This window comes from Pinus tabuliformis, chromosome 7, assembly GCF_031772625.1.
Source record: "Pinus tabuliformis cultivar Carrire ecotype Pingquan chromosome 7, CPIR1, whole genome shotgun sequence".
Taxonomy (NCBI): domain Eukaryota; kingdom Viridiplantae; phylum Streptophyta; class Pinopsida; order Pinales; family Pinaceae; genus Pinus; species Pinus tabuliformis.
In genome coordinates this window covers 773,270,925-773,291,670 of record NC_142293.1, presented here as the reverse complement: position 1 = coordinate 773,291,670, position 20,746 = coordinate 773,270,925, and the positions used below count along the sequence as shown (strand labels likewise).

General features: G+C 38.8%; 1 protein-coding gene and 1 pseudogene across 1 annotated transcript in view; both read left to right on the top strand.

The window, feature by feature from the left end:
• Window positions 1–20,746, top strand: part of LOC149249868 (uncharacterized) — a 93,431-nt gene that overhangs the window by 27,670 nt on the left and 45,015 nt on the right. The window lies entirely within an intron of this gene.
• On the top strand, window positions 126–3,741 carry LOC149249869 (uncharacterized; annotated as a pseudogene).

Here is a 20,746-nt window from a genome sequence, read left to right as displayed (position 1 = left end):
AAAAAATAGTAGTCAGGAAGAGCGTAACAACATGAGTGGAATTGAGGCTCTCAATTAGATAATTCTAACACAGGAAAGCTCTACAGGGAGTGATCCTACTTCTACCCAAGGTGATGATCCCCGAGATGAAGAACATTCCTTGGTCTAGAGGTTAGGATATGCTCGTAGAAATAAAAATTGCAGGGAGTTTACATATCAAGAACTAAAATATACAACCTCTGGGTTTGTATCAGAGAACCTTATAGCAAAGGGAGGCTGGAGCAAAAAAGGGGTTCTTCCTGATGGGCAATTTTTGGTAGCTAAATCATTAAAATATTCTGGAGAAGTAGAGCAAGAACTTCTTTTGGAAGTTGAAATTACTGTTACCTTGCAACACAAGCACATTGTTTCATTAATTGGTTACTATGTTGAAGAGAAGAAGTATCTTTTGGTCTACAACTTGTTATTGAATGGACATTTGGAAGAAACTGTGGAGGAAGCTACAAACTTGCTAGGCTACCCACTAGAGTCCTAAACACAATAATTTCAGTCCATTGTGACAAAGAATAGGGTAAGCCCCTTGTTGGAAGTACCTTGCCACCACCCTTCCATGGTCCATGCACTTTGTAGATTGCTCTTGTTCGTTATGTAGATTTGTTGAATCTTCTTTGAAAGGCTGCCTTGGTTGCATTGACTAGTCATGCATATGATCCAGCTGAAGCAGAGAGTTTCAAGTCTCTTTCATCACCAGTTGGAAAGGAAAATAGAATTCAAAGATCATGAACTGCTCATATTGCTGAAACAGATATGTGGGTTGACAAATACAAACCCTGGACGCTGACTGAGCTTGTTGCTAATAAGAAAAAGGTAGCTAAGGGGAAAGCTTGGATAGATGGGAAGCTTAATGATTCACCACAAAACACTGGAAGTAACATTCTTTTGCTTAAAGGTCCAATAGGAGTTGGAAAAACTACAACAATTCATTTTTTTTTATAGATCTCTTAGGAATTGAAATTTATGAATGGGACACACTAACACCCACCTTGTTGAGAGAATGTATCCACCACATATATTCTGGAACAACATATATATCAAAGCCTGACGAGTTTGAAGCATTTCTAGACACTATACGAAAATATCCCATATTGGATATAGGCTCATCAAATGCAACTGGCAAATTGAGGAAAGATATGATACTTATAATAGATGACCTGCCTACCCCAAATAGTTGGGAGGCTTGCTAACAACTCTGTCAGGGTCCCTGAACTTTTGTATTGTTTTCTCAATTTCCAACAATTGTATTGATTACTGAATTCACTAAAGCTAGAGATAGAGAAAGACCTGGCCGAATGATCCAGGAGTTGGAGTAGGCTCTTGAGCAAGGAGGTGCTACAACGATAGTTTTCAATCTTCTTACGTAAAAACGCATCATGAAGACACTCACAAAATGTGGACAACAAAACATCAGTCTTTGCCTCCTGAGTGGCTAAGTTATATATTTGGGATTTTGACAGCACTATCCCAAAGTAATGGGAGCTACCAATACAATTATGTGACAATTCCATTTCTTGTAGAAATATTCAAGCTTGTAGTCTTGTGTTTTCTCTTATGGAGGCAATTGAGAATGTTGCCTCATCCATATATAACAACTGAATGGAAGAGTATTGTTATTCCCCATTTCTTCAATCCAAGGTTGCTTGGGAGCGGGAGCGGGGAGTGACATTTTCAAAAGATCCTGGTCCAGAGCGATTTTGGGAGGGAATTTTATATAATATATATTGTTATATATTTTGATGCATATATGTCAACAAAAGCATGTACAATGATGAATTAGTGATAAAAAACATAAAAACATGGATTAAACCATATAACATCATTCATCTAGTAGTTATAATCTTCATCAACCATAGGTCAACAAATTACAAGTTCTCATTTATATAGCATGTAAGGGTGCACATAACTAAAATAGCAGCGAGTGCAATCCATCTCTGAACCAAAAATGCATCAACAAATAGGCTCTAGATGGCCCCTAGCATCCAAAAAAATCATGCTATGACAAATTCCTACATATTCATTGACTATCTTGGGATCTTTGTCATTAGTATCACCCTCTAAGCATTAACATAAGATAGAAAAAATGTAGCATGTCAAGTCAAGATTTTGTTTGAGTGATGGGTACATTTTTAGTAGGGTCATGATAAAGGAGTTAGACAATCAATGTCACCAACTTCAAGGTACATAGAGGGCTTGGTGCTCTTGATTAAATACGAATTCCATACCCTAGTACATGACAAAATCCAATGAAACATTGCAATCCCCCCACCCTGAAATCTTGAAAAACTGATAAGTTTGCTGATTTTGAGTGAGATTTAAAATTCTACTTTCTCCATATGAAATCCAATGAGGTCGAAACCACTCTCAAACATTCCGAGTCACTTCATGGTAATGTTAAAAATTTAAGTAAAAGGATGAAAATGAAAAATAAAGGAGAATGGCACTTTTACTTAAAGAATTTAACATTACCATAAATTTCATATCAATACTAGTGCCATAGGCTTGAATATTAGGCTTCCCCACTCAAAAATTCTTTTTTTCTTTGAAAAAAATTGCATTTGGAACGTCTTTGCAATTTCTTTTTGCGGGAGTGCGCTCCCGAAATTTTCTCCCAAACAGGAGTGAATTGGGAGCACGCTCTTGGGGTCGCTCTCGATGCGCTCTCGCTTAGAGCAGATTCGGGGAGTGGGAGGGGGGAGCTTCCCCGCAACCCTGCTTCAATCATCTACCTCATCCACAATAATGCCTAGTTTGAAACTCTCATTTTTGTGGGTCCTTCGACTTATGAGATAATGGGCAATCCGAAAATTGTCATCTTTGGTTTATTGTTCAGGACATTCTTGAAAAAGGAAATGATTGAATTTGGAGTGGGTGGCAATTCTTCTATTAGTTGGAACCACCACAAGTCAGGTAAAAGGCCGTGGAGAGGCGAAGTGTGATTCTCTTTTTTCAACACCATTGCAGGTCTACCTACTTGGTATACTAGTTGCTTGTCTTTCAAAACTTGTCGATGTTTATACTGAGTATCTTATGAAGAAAACAATGATTCTTTGTATTGGAAAAATGTACAATTATATGCATTTGGTGCTTCTCGATATGATTAGTCTAATCATGGATGATGTGAGTGCTAGATTTGAGAAAGGAACAATTGTTCTTGAGGAAAAGTTTGTGAGATATCCATCAAAGTTGGGGGTGCCAGAAATTGTTCTCTCTTAGACACGTACAAGACCTGAAACCTTTTCTTCCTTTCTTCATGAAAATTTATCTTATTTGAGTGATTATGACTACCTTCTTAGGGCTAGTAACATTTGACGCTTGAGAAGGCCACAAGCCTTACTAGATTTAGATTCGCCACTTGTTGATTCAATAATTGGATCTGTTATGACTCGTGGAGTTCTATTTACAAATTCTTGTCCCGCACCTCCCATGTGGCAATCCATTTGAGGCCCAATACTCTGGCAACGTTCCTCTCATGAAAAGTGGATTGAAATTTTCTTTGAGCAATGGGTATTAGGTAATCTTTCAAGGACTTGTGGGCTATCCATCTTGGCCATTGAATATAAAGCATTCACGCATTTGTTATCACAACCAATTTTTCAAGTGCAGCTAGAATCTATTAGAGATTGTAAACAAGAAGGGGCCTCCCAATTTTTGGAGAAGATGAGGGGAATATTCATTTACCAACTAAAGCAACATTCATATCATTAATTCACGATGTTTTTAAGTGTGTTGAGGGAACAATGGCATATGAGTTTATAGTTTTTACATAAATATGTTTGCAGTACAATTTGGTATTGCCTCTCCAAATTGGACATGGTGGAAGAAACTTGCAAAATTTTTGATATTCCCAGTAAAGGAAATACCCAGGAACTAAATTCCATAGTGTATCTTCAAGACAACACTATAAGTTAGGCTCTCATATTTGTGACTCGATCTCAACAATGGTCTTTTGTAGAGTGTCCTAACCTGTTGTTCGTAACTGCATTTGACATTGCTCACTTGAATGCAAATAATCCTATTACGTATGAGGAAGCTCATAGTATTTTGTACAAGACCCATCCTAGAAGTTGGTTGCATATGTGCAAGAAGAAATCTTGCAACAACCGAATTTGCAATTGCCTGAGGACAAGCAATGTTGGGAAGGGGGGATTGTAATGTCCTCTTCTAATTGATTTCCCAACGAAGGACATAGTAACCTATTTAACCCCGTAGGCTATAGTCATTTATAAAGGGGGGAACCCGTTATTTAATGTCACTTAGGTAACTTTAGATAATTTGGGTAAATGGAGAGAAACTTGCAATAAAGATCAAATTTGGGGCAAATGGTGGGAAACTTGTTAGCCACTCAAATTAAAATTAGGAGGGAAGACCCTAAAGGGAATCTATAAAAAGGAGAGGGGAGATTCATTGTGATCATCATGGATTATGGTTCTTTCTGTTTTTGGGCTAAGGCTCTTGGAGGGTTTTAAGACCTCTTTCTTTTGATTGGTTTCGGGGTGAAAGATTCCACCCTAGCCAATCCCTTACCTTTCTAATTAAATGATAAGTCTTGAGTCGAAGTTCATCTTTCTAAGGCATTATCTATGGCAACACTTATTTGTTCTATGGCAGTAAGGGTTACTGAGGTAGTATTTTGTGGCAGTGAGGGTTTTTGAGGCAAGTCCAAGGTTGAAATCTCCCATTTTTGAGGTAGTTATTGATTAGACCACTCTGTGGCAACAGACTACTTTTAAGGCCTTGTTGGTGACATTGGATCATCTCTAAGATCATATCTATGACAATTTTTTTTTCTTTGAGGCTGGTTTGTAGCAGCGAGTCATCCCAGAGGCTTGTATGCAGCAACGAATTGCCTCTATGGTATGTTCTGTGGCTTTGAGGAAAAGAATTTTGGTTTGAGTTCACTGTGGCAACGAGGAGGCACCAAATTGTTGTCCTAGGTAGCGTGGAGGGTGGAATCCCCTTGCCTTTGTGACGACGAGGTTGGAAACATCTCCCTGAGATACTAGAGAACTGTTTGTGGTTACGAGAGGCTAATACAATCTTGTTAGAGGTAAGAGATAGCGGAGGATAAGTCCCCTGTGGTAGGTAATGATTGAGGTGCCATTCCTAAAGGTTGTTGGTAACAAAAGGTTATGTTGCAAAATTTTAGGAGGTTGGTTGATCGGAGTTTGAGGTAACTAGTATTAGCAACAGTGCAAAGCAACCAACAAGGGTTGTGATGTGACTAGTGACTACAAAACTAAGATAGGGCCCTAAATCTGTGAGGGTTAGCTACAATTTAGTAAACTATGCTTTGATGTTATGTATGGAACTTGTAAGATTGTAACTACTTATTGAATCAATTTTAGTTTTTAGATGATTGTTTTTGGAATCAATTGATTGTTGAGATTCTTCACTATACTACTGTGTATCCAATTATGAGCACTTTTGTTTCATAGTTCAATAAATGTTGTAATGTTATTGCAAAGCACCATTTCTTCTTGTATTCATAGAAACCCTAGATCATAATTGTGCCCTAAGGGTAATTTTCCCAAGAGGGATATTATAGTATAGTCGCCCCCATTATTAGATCTTAGTACCTTAATCTTCTTTTGCGTCTGGTTCTCCACAGGAGATTTGAACTCTTGAAACCGACCAAAGACCTCACCCTTGGTCTTCGAAAAGTAGATCCACGTCTTCATGGAATAGTCATCTATGAATGTCACAAAGTAACAAGACCCTGTAATTGATTCCATTGACATAGGATCACATATATTTGAATGCATCAAGTCCAATATCCCCTTGGACATGGTCTCACAGTGAGGAAATGCTGCCTTGGCATGCTTGCCAAGTGCACACCCTTTCCACATTCCCTCCCGCTCGACCCTAATCTTTGGAAAACCTGTAACCATTCTCTGTAACATACGAAGAACTTTGTAGTGTAGGTGTCCCATCCTCCTATGCTAAGTCTCACATTGGATGCCACTCTCATGTATGAGAGCCTTCACCGATTGTCCTCTCAACAGATATAGGTTGTTCACCCTACTCTCAATTACTCACCTCTTCTTGGGATTAGCTCCTTTCGGCCCAATAGCTACTTCACCTCCCGTGAAGTTGATCTCTAGTCCTTTGTCCTCCATGGCCAAAACTAATAGGATATTCTTTTCGAACCTCGGTACAAACATCACTTGATTCACCTCCATGATACCCCCTAGTCCATCTAAAACTCAATGCTGCCAATGCCTTCTATTGCATACTTGGTGTTGTGTGCAAGATCCACATGTATGCATTTAGGCTCTTTGGCCATGTTGGTGAAAATATCTTGATATCCCGTCATGACTCCACTATCCACGAACCACACCCCTCTTGTAATGGTGCCAGAAAGGCATGACACCAAGGCAAAATTCTTATTGAACTTATCAACCAACTCATCCATATGTGTTGTGGATGTCGTACATGTATTTCCCTTGGCCTTCTTCCTGTCTGGACATTGTTTGACAAGGTGACTGAATTAATGACATGCAAAGCATTTTACTTTGCTGATGTCCTTCTCCTTTTTACCTTGTGAAGATCCTCTTCCGCCTTGGTTCTACTTGGCCTTCACCTTGCGCTTTTTCGCTTGTGTAATAAGAGCAAGTTCTTCTTCCCCACCACCGCTCCTTCACTGTCCACCAGTCAATGAATTCTCGTAGATCTCCTTCTGGATGAAGTCATCCCACAACTGGTCCCAATTAGAAAGTTGTTTCCTACCAAGGATCCCCTCCACAAAGGTGGTCCAATGCTTAGCGCATTCTTTTAGAGCTACTTTCACAGACTCTGAATTATTCATTGCATGCCCAACAACTAATACCTCATCATGCGCCTGCTGGATCTTGGTCAGGTAAGATGTTATGGTCTCTGATCTGTTCATCCTAACGTTGTTTAATTATTCTTGCAATACCATCTTCCTATTTTCATTTGTGCTCTGATAAAGACTGGTTAGGGCTACCCACAACTGCATGCCGTATTCTTCCCTGTTATGTGATGAATTATACGATCCCTCACACCATCCAAGATCATACCCCTTCCTTTCTCATCCTTAGGGTTGTGCTCAACTGCTTGGACAGGATAAGACAAAACTTGGATATCTGTGTTTGCAAAATCCCACAAACCATTCATTTTTAGAGCAATAGTGATCTGCTCCTTCCATGGACTAAAATTAGTGGCCCCATCCAACCTGTCTTCATATGTCAAACTACTTAGTGATGCCATTTCACAAATCAATTTTGGCCACAAAACCCCACCTACAAAATTAAAATAATTGTACTGCCGTAAAAATGATTTGCAGCTGTAAACCCTACTGATTATTGATCTCTCTCTCAGAGTTTTCTAGAGCTTTGATACCATGTTAATTTTCCAATACCAGTCGAAATTTATTTATACTTAAACAATTTTTATTTCCAGAAAATTATTAAATAAAATTTTGAATCATTGTGAAAATAAAATCATTGGTATTTAACTTTTGAAATAAAATATTTGCAGCGGAAAAATAATAAAACAGAGAGATCAATCACATTACAACAACAAATTTACACCCATAACAATTCTCCTTCATTCAATAACCTTAGGAAAATCTAGATTTCTATCCACCAGAGAAAATATTCAAAAAAACAATGTTCCACCGAGTTTTTGGGATGGGGAAACGTGGGAGTGGGGATACACACAAGGGGGGACATATATAAACAACCCCAAAATTTAGGGAAATTTCAGGGAAACGGGGAAAGAATTATACAATTATTAAAAATTTAATATATAAAAATAAAAAATAAAATCCCAACAATATGCCAATAACTAAATTAGTAAATAGTAAAGCTTAATAATTATGAAATGTACATCTAAATATGATCATCATTTCATATTAGATTATTGTGAATCAGAATTATCATTTGACATTTCTGCAATTATCAATGTAAAATTGTAAATCTAAAAGTAAATTACTAAATTGAATCCATCATTTGACATTATGCAATGTTCCATCTAAATTCATCAATTGGAAATGGGCATTAATATGATGCAAGGTACATCTAAATTAAATTAATCATTTGACAATTGAAATTACACAATGCACATCAAAAGTAAATTTATCATATGACAATGACGTTATGCTAAAGTCTTAAATAGCCATAGAATACTAAACTCAAAGTAAACATAGAAAGCAGTGAAATACTAGTAAATTTCTCAAAAAGTACTAAATAATATATCACAACTCCAATCCGGTGGCTCCAAGTCACAAATGAAAATCGCAGCTCCAATCTAGCAGCTCCAAGTCACAAAATGAAAATCGTAGCTCCATATGTCTCAGGCCCTCGATTGATGGTAAATCTAAATCATTGAAAATTGCAAATGGAAACTGTCGAGCGGTGGTAGCAGAAGGAAAATGTCAGGTGACAAGGTAAAATTGTAGTGTTAATGAGAAATGAATGATTATGTTTTAAAGTTTTAATTTATCCTTTAGTTTTTTTATATTTTTTAAAATTCTATTAAAATTTGTAATTTTTTGTGTTTTTAATTGTTATTAGAAAAAAATTTGGGGGAACGTTTTAATTTTTATGTTTTTAATTGTTATTAGCAAAAACTTTGGGGGATGCTTTTCGTCACTAGAAAAAAGTCCCCCCCCCCCCGAGTTTCCCCAAAAAAGGGGACATAGGGAAACATTTCCCTAGGATTTTCCCTATCCTGGGAGCGTGGGAGAGGGTGGAAGCGTGTCCCCCACCCTGGGGGCGCGTCCCCATGGAACATTGCAAAAAAATGTTATGACTGGAACCTGTAACTCAACCCTACTAGGAAATTCGGCCCAAGGTATTTCGGCCCTCTTGAAATTGACCCCTAAAGGAATTCGGCCCACCTCTCACCAATAATTTGTCCTCTCCAATTCGTAGCTTCCTTCATGCTTCAACAATTCGGCCTCCCTCAATCTCCAAATTTCAGCCTTCTAGAAACACTCATGAATCACCTTGCATTCTTCCTCTTTCTCTTTACTTTAGCTGAGCCTCTTATTTAGAGAAAATCGCTTCCTCCACTTGTTATATCTCCACTTGTCCCTTAGGCTTACATTATAATGTTCATTAAACCAAATCCCTAACCCTAATCTCCTAAGTGATTGACAATTGAGATTAGATCTCTCTTCCCTTGAGATCAATGGTTGCGATCATATCTAAGTCACTTAAATAATTAAATTATGTATCCTTAGTATTTTGGCTTAATAGTCCACAATAATTAATTGACTTTAATTATTGTACTTTACCTAAGTTAGACTTAGGAAAGAAGCCATAAATCACTTACTCCACCAAGCAAACACCTAAAGAGGCAATCAAACATTTCCTACATGCTAAGACAACAAGCACATGTAGAAGACCTTTCGAAGCTACCAAGAACTTCAACAAGGAGTCTTTATGAGACTTATCCCACTCATTTCTACAATAATACAACTAAAGAAGCCCTACTGACAAGTTTACTTTAAGTGTTCCATAAGATAGAGGTTAGAAGGCAACCTCATAGCTCAAAAACCTAACAAAGATGCTAAAAATGCCCACACGCGTGGGAGAAAATCCTTTTCAAGCATGAAATCATCCTCCAGATGAGCTCTAAATGCCACAAATAAGTGTCATGTGGGCCAATGAGTACTCCATACTTCAAGATGTAGCTTCTAGATCATGGACATGCCTCCAAAGTGCCTCTATGCCAAGATGTCATATCCATGGTGCCTGACGTCACCCTCCAAAGGGAAAGAGAGGTGACGTGGCACCATCTGACCCAAGTGTTGGGGCTCAAAAGCAATGTGCAAGCCCTCCCCTGTCATCACAAGGATGACCATCATCATTTGGGCTCCAAAACAAGTGATGCCTATCAAACAATGTTAAGGTTAGCTTGGGGGCATTTTGGGTCCACTGGGCACACCACAAATATCTCTAACACCAAACTTCATGGGCTCAACGTTTCAGCATCTGGGGGTACCTCGGAGTATCAAGCATCATGTGGGGTCATTAAGTAGTCCAACGATTTGCTCTAAATAGGCAACATTGTATCAACAAGGTCATACTCTCCCTAGAATGTGTAAAACGACCTCTGCAATGCTGTTGATAAAGTGGGGCAATCATCTCAAGAGGCCTATGCTATTGTGATGAAAACCACTTGGCAAAACTCTCTTAAGATCAAGTGGCAATCGACAACCATTAGCTACAATAACCATAGATGCATCATAGTGTGTTAGTTTGTGTAGCTCGAACACGTGTTCTAGTCTCAGGAGGTGTCAATGAGGCTAACAACACAAGATGATTACTTATCTCCAAGCCCAGTTCATTTTTCTAAGGGAAAATGTGTTAATTAGATTATTAACCAATTTTTAGTTATTTTTCCTAAGTCTAACTTACTGAAAATGGTTAATTAATCAGTATTAATTGAGACAAGTTGATTTCCCTCTAGTGACTTCTAGAAAAGTGCTTTAATGGAGTGAAGATGATCTTAGCCATCAATCATGATTAGATATTGTCTGTTGATTGCTCAACGAAAGATTATAAGTGGAAGTCAATGCGCATCTTGGAGACATATACACAGTTTCGATTGAGTAAGGGCACAGTGATAGCATGGGACACCAACAAAGGGTTTCAGTAGTGATTGAGGAGAGATTTGCTGGAGAGATTTCTTCACAGTGATCTCCAGTTTCTCAGAGATAGGAGTCAAATTATTCTACAGAGGGCCAATTTTCTCCAGTGGTGCAAATTACCAGAAGGAGGCCAATTTGCCAGAGAGGGCAAATTTGCAAGAGAGGTCGATTTGCAGGAGGAAAGGCAAGTTTGCTAGTGAAGATCGATTTTCTAGTGGAGGTCGAAATATTTCTCTATGAGTGTAAGTTGCCAATGGAAGTTGAGTTTTCCCCAGGCTCTATGAGTGTAAGTTGCCAATGGAAGTTGAGTTTTCTCCAGCTGCAAGTTGGCTGAGTTTGCACAGGAGGGTCGAATATGTCAGGAGCTTTGAATTAGTTTGGCAAGCAGTGAAGAAAATAATATGTCGGAGCTTTGCCATTTAATAAAAAGCAGTTTATGTAATATAACTAGTTTTCCCCACATTGGGGTTTTTCTAGGGACATTTTGTCCAAAAATCTTGGTGTCTATTTTATGTGTGTGTGTTTTCTCAATTCCTGTGGTTTATTAATTGGTGAATATTGCAGTTGTGTTTTTATTTATTATTTGTAGTAAACTAATTTGCTGGGACAAATTAAAAGATAGCAGAATAATTACCAGATTAAATGTAATAGAAATTTCACATGGCATCAGAGCAGATCTTAGGCATAGAAGATTATTTGAGAAGCTTAGCGCAGGGTGCAGGAGAGAAAACCAAGGGTCTATAAAACCCAGATCGGTTTGTTCCAGATTTACTTGGAGTTTGTTTATTTTCGAGGGTTTCAGAAAAATGGCTTCAGTTGGTTTACATGATCAGGACAAATTAGAGGGAGCATCTAACTTTGGCATATGGAAATCCATAATCCTATTGATCTTGAAGGAGAATGGTCTCAAGGAATATGTGACCAGTGTTGTAGCTATACTGATAGATGCAGCATAACTCCTCACATACAAGAAGGAAGATGCTAAAACGAGACACATTATTTTGGATACAGTCAAGGACCAAATCATGTCTCATATAACAGAAGAAGATATGAAGAAGAAGATGTGGGATGTTGTTTGTAAACTCTATCAAGAATCCTGTGTGAACATAAAAGTTGATCTTGAGGGAGAAACTCCGAAGCATGAAACAAAACAAGGGCGAAATCGTTGTATCTTATCTTACCAAGGTGAAACATGTCAAGAATTGGCAGGTGTTGGTGAGAAGATTGAGGGTGATGAAATTTTTAAAACAACCCTTAATGGGTTTACTAAGGAGTGGGATGTCTTCGTACAAGTTATTACAGGAAGGCGAGATCTTCTAGATTGGGAAAGACTATGGTCAGATTTTACCCAAGAAGAACTTAGGAGGAGTCTCGTCAGTGGCACCATCAAAAGTTGCTAGAAGGGTGAGGGAGAATAGGAAAATATGGCTCTTGTAGGGAAGAACAAAGCAAAGAAGGGATCCAACAAAGGGTCCAACTCCAAGAGGGACAAGAAGAAGGACCTTTCAAAGGTCAAGTGCTATGGCTGTCACAAATTTGGCCACTATGTCAGCAATTGCCCACAAAGGAAGAAAGGTGATAAGAAGGGCAAGAAGCAGACGACAACTTCAGCGAATGCAGATGAGCTTTCCAGCCAGATGGAACATGAGTTGTCACTCATAGCTTGCTTGACTAGCTCAACGTCACAGGGTGTTTGGTATACAAACACTGGGGCATCATTCCATATGACAGGAATTAGAGAGTACTTCTCCAACTACAAGGAGGAGGATATAAGGTTCTAGATTGAGATGTGGAACAAGTCCAAGTGTAATCCAGTTGGGAGGGGGACAATCCTATTTCAGAGGGAGTCTGGCAAGCCTATTCCAATCCACGATTTGTTGCATGTGCTAGGAATGGGGATGAACTTGATCAGGATAAGGGGTACAATGTACTCTTTAGAGGACAAAAGGTGTTGATAAAGTACCAGGAGTGGAAATCACCCATAGTAATTGGAGTCAGGAGCAACAAACTTTACAGGTTGCAGATGGATACTCCAAAGGCACTAGTAAGCAACAATGATCTAAGAGATCAGGGAGAGCTTTGGCATAGGAGGATGGGCCATATCCATCATGGGGCACTTAGATTGCTTAGGGAGACAATGATAGGTGTTCTAGAGGTGAGCACGAAGCACGATGATGTGTGTAAGGGATGTGTATTAGGGAAGTTTGCTAAGGCAACTTTTCCAAGGAGTGACACCAGATCCAAAGGTGTTCTTGATTTAGTTCATTCTGATATATGTGGTTCGATGTCGACACATTCTCTCATAGGGTACGAATACTTTGTTACCTTTATTGATGATTTCTTTAGGAAGACTTGTATTTACTTCTTGAAGACCAAGGATGAGGCCTTCAGTCGCTTCCAAGAGTTCAAAGCTCTTGTGGAGAATTTGACAGGTAGGAAGGTGAAGGTTCTTCGGTTGGATAATGGAGGCAAGTACATAGGGAAAGCATTCCAAGAGTTTTGCACTAGGGAGGGGATCAAGAGGGAGTGGATGGTTCCTTACAACCTACAGCATAATGGGGTTGTTGAGAGAAAGAACTGTTCCATATAAGAGGCAGGCTCCTAGGGCGTGGTATTAGCGCATCGACAAATAGTTGCAGGGGATGGGCTTTGTGAAGTGAGGCATATGCAAACATCTACTATTTGATGGTTGGAGGTGAGGTACTCATTCTTGTCCTATATGTGGACGACTTGTTCTTGACAGGTTCATTGGGGCTCATAGAAGAATGTAAGACGGGCCTTGTAGCGGAGTTCGAGATGAAAGACTTGGGGTTAATGCACAACTTTCTAGGCATGGAGGTATGGTAGACAGATGGGGAGATTTTCCTTGGACAAGGAAAATACTGCATTGAGATCTCGAGGAGATTTGGGATGGAAGATTGCAGAGCCATGTCTACACCCACGATAAGCAATTGGCGGAAGGTAGTTACATCTAAGGAGAAGGATGTGGACCCCACATTATATAGGCAGTTGATTGGCTCTCTTATGTATTTGGTCAACACTAGGCCAGATATATCCTTTGTGGTAAACTCTCTGAGTTAGTTCATGGTTGAACCGAAGAGGGTGCATTGGACAACAACGAAGCATGTGTTTCGTTATTTGCAAGGTACAATCGAGTATGGGATCAGATATACTCGAGGTGATGGTATCAGGTTGATAGGCTATAGTGACGTAGACTAGGCAAGCAATACAATCGACAAAAAAAGCACTTCGGGGTGTTGCTTTAGCATGGGATAAGGAGTTGTCTCTTGGTACAACAGGGAGCAAAAGGCCGTTGCACTGAGCTCTGTAGAAGCAGAGTATATAGCAGCTAGCATGGCGACATGCGAGACCATTTGGCTTCAGACACTGTTAGTAGCCTTGTTTGGTCAGAGGGTGGAGACGACAGTGATACATTGCGATAATCAGAGTTGCATCAGGCTATTTGAGAATCTTGTGTTCCATGATAGGTCGAAGCATATAAACATTAGATATCATTTCATCAAGGATTGTGTACAACGTGTGACAATTCAACTATATTATGTACCTACAGATCAAAAAGTATCAGACATCATGACAAAGGCCTTGGGGAAGGCGAGATTCATCTTCTTCAGAGACAAGTTAAGTGTTGTGCAAAACACCTTTTTTGCTAAGAGGAGTGTTGGTTTGTGTAACTCAGACAGGGGTTCTAGTCTCAGGAGGTGTTAATGAGGCTAAGAGCACAAGAGGATTAATTATCTCCAAGCCTAGTTTATTTTTCTAAGGGAAAATGTCTTAATTAGATTATTAACCAATTTTTAATTATTTTCCTAAGTCTAACTTAGGGAAAATGGTTAATTAATTAGTATTAATTGAGACAAGTCGATTTCTCTCTAGTGACTTCTAGAAAAGTGATTTGATGGAGTCAAGATGATCTTAGCCATCAATTGTGATTAGATCTTGGCCATTGATTGCTCAACGAGATATTATAAGAGGAAGTCAATGGGCATCTTGGAGACATATACACAGATTTGATTGAGCAAGGGCGCAGTGATAACATGGGACACCAGCAGAGGGTTTCAACAGTGATCGACGAGAGATTTGTTAGAGAGATTTCTTCACAATGATCTCTAGTTCCTCAAAGATAGAAGGAGGTGATCGAGGAGAGTTTTGTTAGAGAGATTTCTTCACAATGATCTCTAGTTCCTCAAAGATAGAAGGAGGTCGAATTATTCTATAGAGGGCTGATTTTCTCCAGTGGTGTGAATTACCAAAAGGATGTCGATTTGCTAGAGAGGACGAATTTGCCAGAGAGGTCGATTTGCTGGAGGAAAGCCAAGTTTGCTAGTGAAGATCAATTTTCCAGTGGAGGCCGAAATATTTCTCTAGGAGCGTGAGTTGCTAACGGAGGTCAAGTTTTCTCCAGGGCACACGTGTGGTCCAAGTCAGTGACGTATGTGAGGGCCGAATTGATTCTAAGAGGCCGAATTGCTTCCAAGAGGTTGAATTAGCTTGCAGAAGTGAAGAAAATAATTTGCTAGAGCTTTGCCATTTTATGGAAAGCAGTTTATGTAATTTTCAATTACAAATTTGCTGAAGAATAATAAAACCCTCATTTGCAGAATTGGTTTTCCCCACATTGGGGTTTTCCCGGGAAAATTTGTTCGAAAATCTCAGTGTCTATTTTATGTGTGTGTGTTTTCTCAGTTCTTGTGGTTTATTAATTGGTGAATATTGCAATTGTGTTTTTATTCAATATTTGTAGTAAATTAATTTGTTGGGACAAATAATCTGTAAAAAGATAGGAAAATAATTACCAGATTAACTGCAATAGAATTTTCACATAGTGAACCATACCTAATGCCAATGTCATGTAGTTCGGGTTCGAATTCAAGTTTGACAATGATTAAGTTCGATTCAAATTTGAATTTTGTAACAAAATTCGATTGAGGTTCGGTATTAGGTTCGAATACACACACATTTATTTCAATATATAATTCAAAATTTGAAATTACTAAAAAAATATCTATAAATATCTATAAATAAATATAATTCATATATATATATATATATAATTGTTTTTATAAATATGACTTCTATTAACTTATTATATGCATTTTTTTTGAAAGCATAACTTTCTGTTAAGGTATAAAAAGTTACATATAGTAGATGCCCCAAAGGGCATTCATCAACTGTCCTGTGGACTCAAAAACTAAGGAACAAAACATGGGATGCATAAAATGGTTGGCCCAAGTAGTAAAAAATAACAGTCCATGGTAAATACATAACATAAACATATAAGGTGTGTGAGGATCAAGTTGGGTGAGGGTTAGTGAGTGGACATAGGGTGTGTGATCTTTACCAAGGTCATTTATGATTGCCATGGACTTGGTTGTAGTAAATCGATCTCCCCTGTTGTCGTGTGGATCATTCTTCTTCTTCTATGGATTGAGTCATCATTGTTCAACTGAGATGAGATGAGACGAGATGAGCTTCTCTTATGTTGATACATGTACATCCGAGATGAGACTTATGGTGTAGCTAGAAATTCCTCCCTAGATGAGAGGGAGTGTTGAAAATTGGCAGCTATGGTTCAAATTTCATCATTAAATTTGATGGGAAAATTTAATTTTTGACCCTTGACCAAGTCAACACAAAGAAGTCAAGTCAGCCTAAAGAGGAAATTGACCCTCCTAGACCTCATATAAATAGCCTGTCGTTGAAGGTCATTTGGAGCATTACTCATCCATCACATAAAAAATAATTCGGTCTGAAACTGTAGGAGACATTCCACACATGCGAAGGAGAAGAGAGAGAGTTCTGACCTGCATTAACTTTTCTGTTTTGGGCTTCTTTGACTTGCATTGACTTGGGCACTTTGATTTTGATTTGACTAAGATCTTTTCTGTGGTTAGAGGCCGAGCATTCAAAGAAACATTGACTCTGATTTGACGAACCTTTCTGGGCAGTTTGACTGGCATTAACTATAGGCTGGGACTAGGGTTTGATCGCAGGTCAAACCTCTGTTTTGACCGAGACTTTCTGCTGCTGATTTCACTGAATTCTGACCGAGGAAGGAAGGCCGAATATTCTCTGAAGTTGACCGAATCTTTTCTCTCAGCGTTGATCGAAATCTGCACTGTTTTTTTGGGCATTGAATGTAGGGTTGACTGTAACAGTTGGCTGAGAATTTCAAGAGGTTCATTGACTGAGGTGGATTGTCTTCCACAAGCCAAAATTCGGCCTTCTATCGCAGGCATATGTGTTGACTAGATTTGACTTTCTCTCTCATTATTGATTGGTTTTGGGTTGGTTGACTTGGAGAGTCAAAGTTTGACTTTGACTAGTTTATGGATGTACTACTGGATTATGTATCTCATGCTAAACTTTGATTGACTAATAGAAGAAGAAGAATTGATTATGGGTTTTACCCCTTGTGGGGTTTTTCCCTGGTCTTTGACCAAAATCTTTGTGTCTCATTGTGCTTGGCTATCTTCTATTGTGCATTTATTGTTTACTGTTCTATCAATAATTGCTTAACTATTACTGGGGTGAATGAAATTGTTTCAAGTGATTATTACAACATAGAACACTGTGAAAATTTAACATGGCATTATATGCATTATATATGAATAATTTTAATAATAATAAATAATATATATATATATATATATTTTAATAAATATCATTATTCATTTATAATATGTATTATACGTAATTGATGATATTAATAAATTTATGGTAAATGTAATTTGCAACTCGTCCGCCAAGTATTTATCGAAACTTTGGTGGAGTATGTTTAAACTTCTTATCATTTCATAGTAAATATAATAAAAAATTAAAACATAATTTATTATATTATTAAACCTGAACTGTCCTAGTGAGCTTCAACTTGCTTATGTCGACTCCCGAGTGATACATAACCTTGTAAGTTGGCTTCTCAGGTTATTGTTGATGCGGAGTTCAAAATTCTACGCAGGCTTCTAACCCTCCCTTCTAGTTTTCCAACTTGTTACCCACCACCAGTGGGTGATCCCATAGGAGAAATTTTCTCCTAGATTTGTCTTCAGTCGGTAGCCAACAACTCGATGACCACTAGTGTAGCCGATATTGTGCCAAATGTCTTTGCCTCCTGAGCTAGTCATATGTCCCCTCACCCATTTGTCAAGAGTGTATGTTTGAAGGTGGGCCATCCAATCCTAAAGGTATGTCTTTCATTGTGCAATCAGGTGCTTATGCTTGTTTTTCTTGGGCACACTTGGGTATGGATTATTGGGTGACTTGGAAGGAGGAAGGGTTTTGACTATAGTCTTGTTCCCTTACCTTAAATGGGGGGTTAATCCTCAACCCTAGTCCCGTGGGATCTCCCCTACTGGCTTATAGCTTTAGGATGGGCACTACTTGGGAAACCCCGATTTTGGTAGCGCGGTCCCATTTTCTTGTTCCACATTTTTCACTCCCCTCCACACATTACATGCCCTATTTCATTAAAAGGGCCAAGATTATGGTTGTTGCTTCCTTCTACAAAACTCCTACTACCTCCATTAGATCCATTAGCAACTTTGTTACCTGCATTGTTCAGATTTGCTACGTGGGTAAAAAATTGGGCCATCTACAACTGTCCTTGTGTCAACAGTTAAGTTATCTACTACTGTCCTTGTGCCATCTATAGGTCTAGCTGCTGCTGCCCTCTTGCTAGCTGCCCCAAGATGTCAAAGGGGTTAGTTTCTAGTGGTTGTTCTTCCTTGTCATCCATGACTGAGTTATGGGTTCCCTTCTTTTTCTTGATTGTAATGCTTTCCTTGTCCTTCAGAAGCATCCAGTGATCATATGCTCACAGGTTGGTAGGATGCACATCGATGATACCACTTTGATATCCTTCTTGGGAAAATTACCCTTAGGGCGCAATTCTGATCCAGGGCTTCCATTGAATACAATAAAAATTGGTATTTCATCATAGTATTATAATACTCATTAATCTATGAAATAGTGATGCTCTTTAATTGGATACACAAAAGTAAAATAAAGGGTTTAGCAACTAGTTGATTCCAGAAAGAAATGTTTATAATCTAATGCTAATTCAACAAGTGATTTCAGATTTACAACATCATGACAGAGTTACATAAACTATAGCTATTCATCACCAATTAGAGACCTATCTCAGCCTTGCTGTCATAACCACACTAATTGGTCTCACTGGTTGCTCCACATTGTTGATGGCCCTAGCTACTTCAGTCCTAATTAGCCGACACACTCCTAAAACTTACGACCTTTTGTTTGTGCCCCCTCGCTGCTTGTGCACAACCTTTGAAATGGCCCTTGATATCTCATTGTCATAGGGAATTGATTCCCATCTGTACTCTACCTCTGACAAACCTGTATGGGTCTTCTGCAGCCCTAAAGACAACCCTCCACTGTCTCAAAATGGGCTTTCCAACCTCGTTGCCATAAAGCATGGATCTCTAACCTCCTCATTGCCTAAGATCATTGATTCGTTGCCTCACAGGGTGGATTCCAGCCTCGCTACCTTGGAAAATAAGGAACATATCTCTTGTTTCTTGTTTTGTCATTAGACTGCTGACATGCAAATATACATATACTGATTCTTTACTACATCATGGATAAATTTCAAATGCATACTAGTTTCCCAAGGTAGGCATTCATAAAAATGGAAAGGAACCATGGCCCAATGACCAATGCCACCTGTATGCCCAACTTGTCCAAATGAGTGACTACATCAAATTGAAAAAACACATATATATGGGATGACTAAAAGCAACTCTAGACAAAAGACAAGAAAAAACTAAATCTTTCATATAAATTTGATACTGACCCAACTTTAGGAAAACATTCTCGAACTAACTCCTCAAATACAAGTTGGTCCACTTGAAGAAAAATTGCAAGTCATTCAAAAATTTAAAACGTAAATGATAATAGTCATGCATGTACCTAAATTTCATGATATGATTCTTAATTGAGAAGGATGTTCCAATGCCTTGATTTACTTGCTCCAATTGGAAGGATGCTCCAACTCCCCGATTTATCAGCTTCGATTGAAAGGATGCTCCAACACCCTGCATAGACTCCAACTTGTCCTAGCACCACCCTACCACCCTGCCACCCTAAAGTGTTCTTAGGCTCCAACCTAAAGGAGACTCCACTCTTTGCTTTGCATCACCTTGCCACCTTTAAGATAAAAGATAACTGAATAAAGTTTGCCACAACCTTTGCCACTACATCAACCTGCAATCATCACTGTATGTGCCATACAATCAGTGCACTATGTGCTGCCCCATCAACAACTACCGCTGATTTTGGCCATACAAAACCCCAGCGCTCAGTCAACTAATGCACATCAACAATACCATATGTAAGTCTCATTCTTGAAACCCCAACAATATCAATGTAGCAACAAAACTACAACACAAGGCTCATCTTACTCATGGCATCAATAAGCTCTCTGCAAAACCCTAATGGCATCAACATATAACCCTAACAACTCAAATCTGCTTCTGCTCAACATGTGGACTTTTAATACTAGTGCAACAAGACAAAACAAGGTCTATTCCAATACAATGAACTAACATACTCTGGCACCATATAATGGATACATTCACCAAACCTTTGATCTACACAACAACAAACTTGTTATACGAGCTTTATCCTTCAGCACATTCTTCTTTGTCAACAACAAAATATTCAAGCATTAGGATGACTCATTATCAACATCTGAGTTATAATTCTATCCTGTGCTCCTGTCATATGATGTATTCAACAATGTGATACATCCAAATATCATCTTCAACACCAATGATTAGAAAAACAATGAATTGCTCTCAAACCCATCAATGCACCCATAACTTTTGGACTTTGACTTCAAGTTATACAGTACTAGTGTTTTGCCTTGAAGTCGCCTTGTTCAAATTCTTGACTTCTTCATTAATGGTCAGTGGGATACTTCTTGTGACTGCTTTAGATAACATTGTTAAATACTAGTGTTCCACGGGGACGCGTTCCCCAGGGTCAGGTGCACGCACCCCTTGCACCCCACGCATTTGGGAGAAAGGGACGTCTAGGGGTGCGTTTCCCCACGCA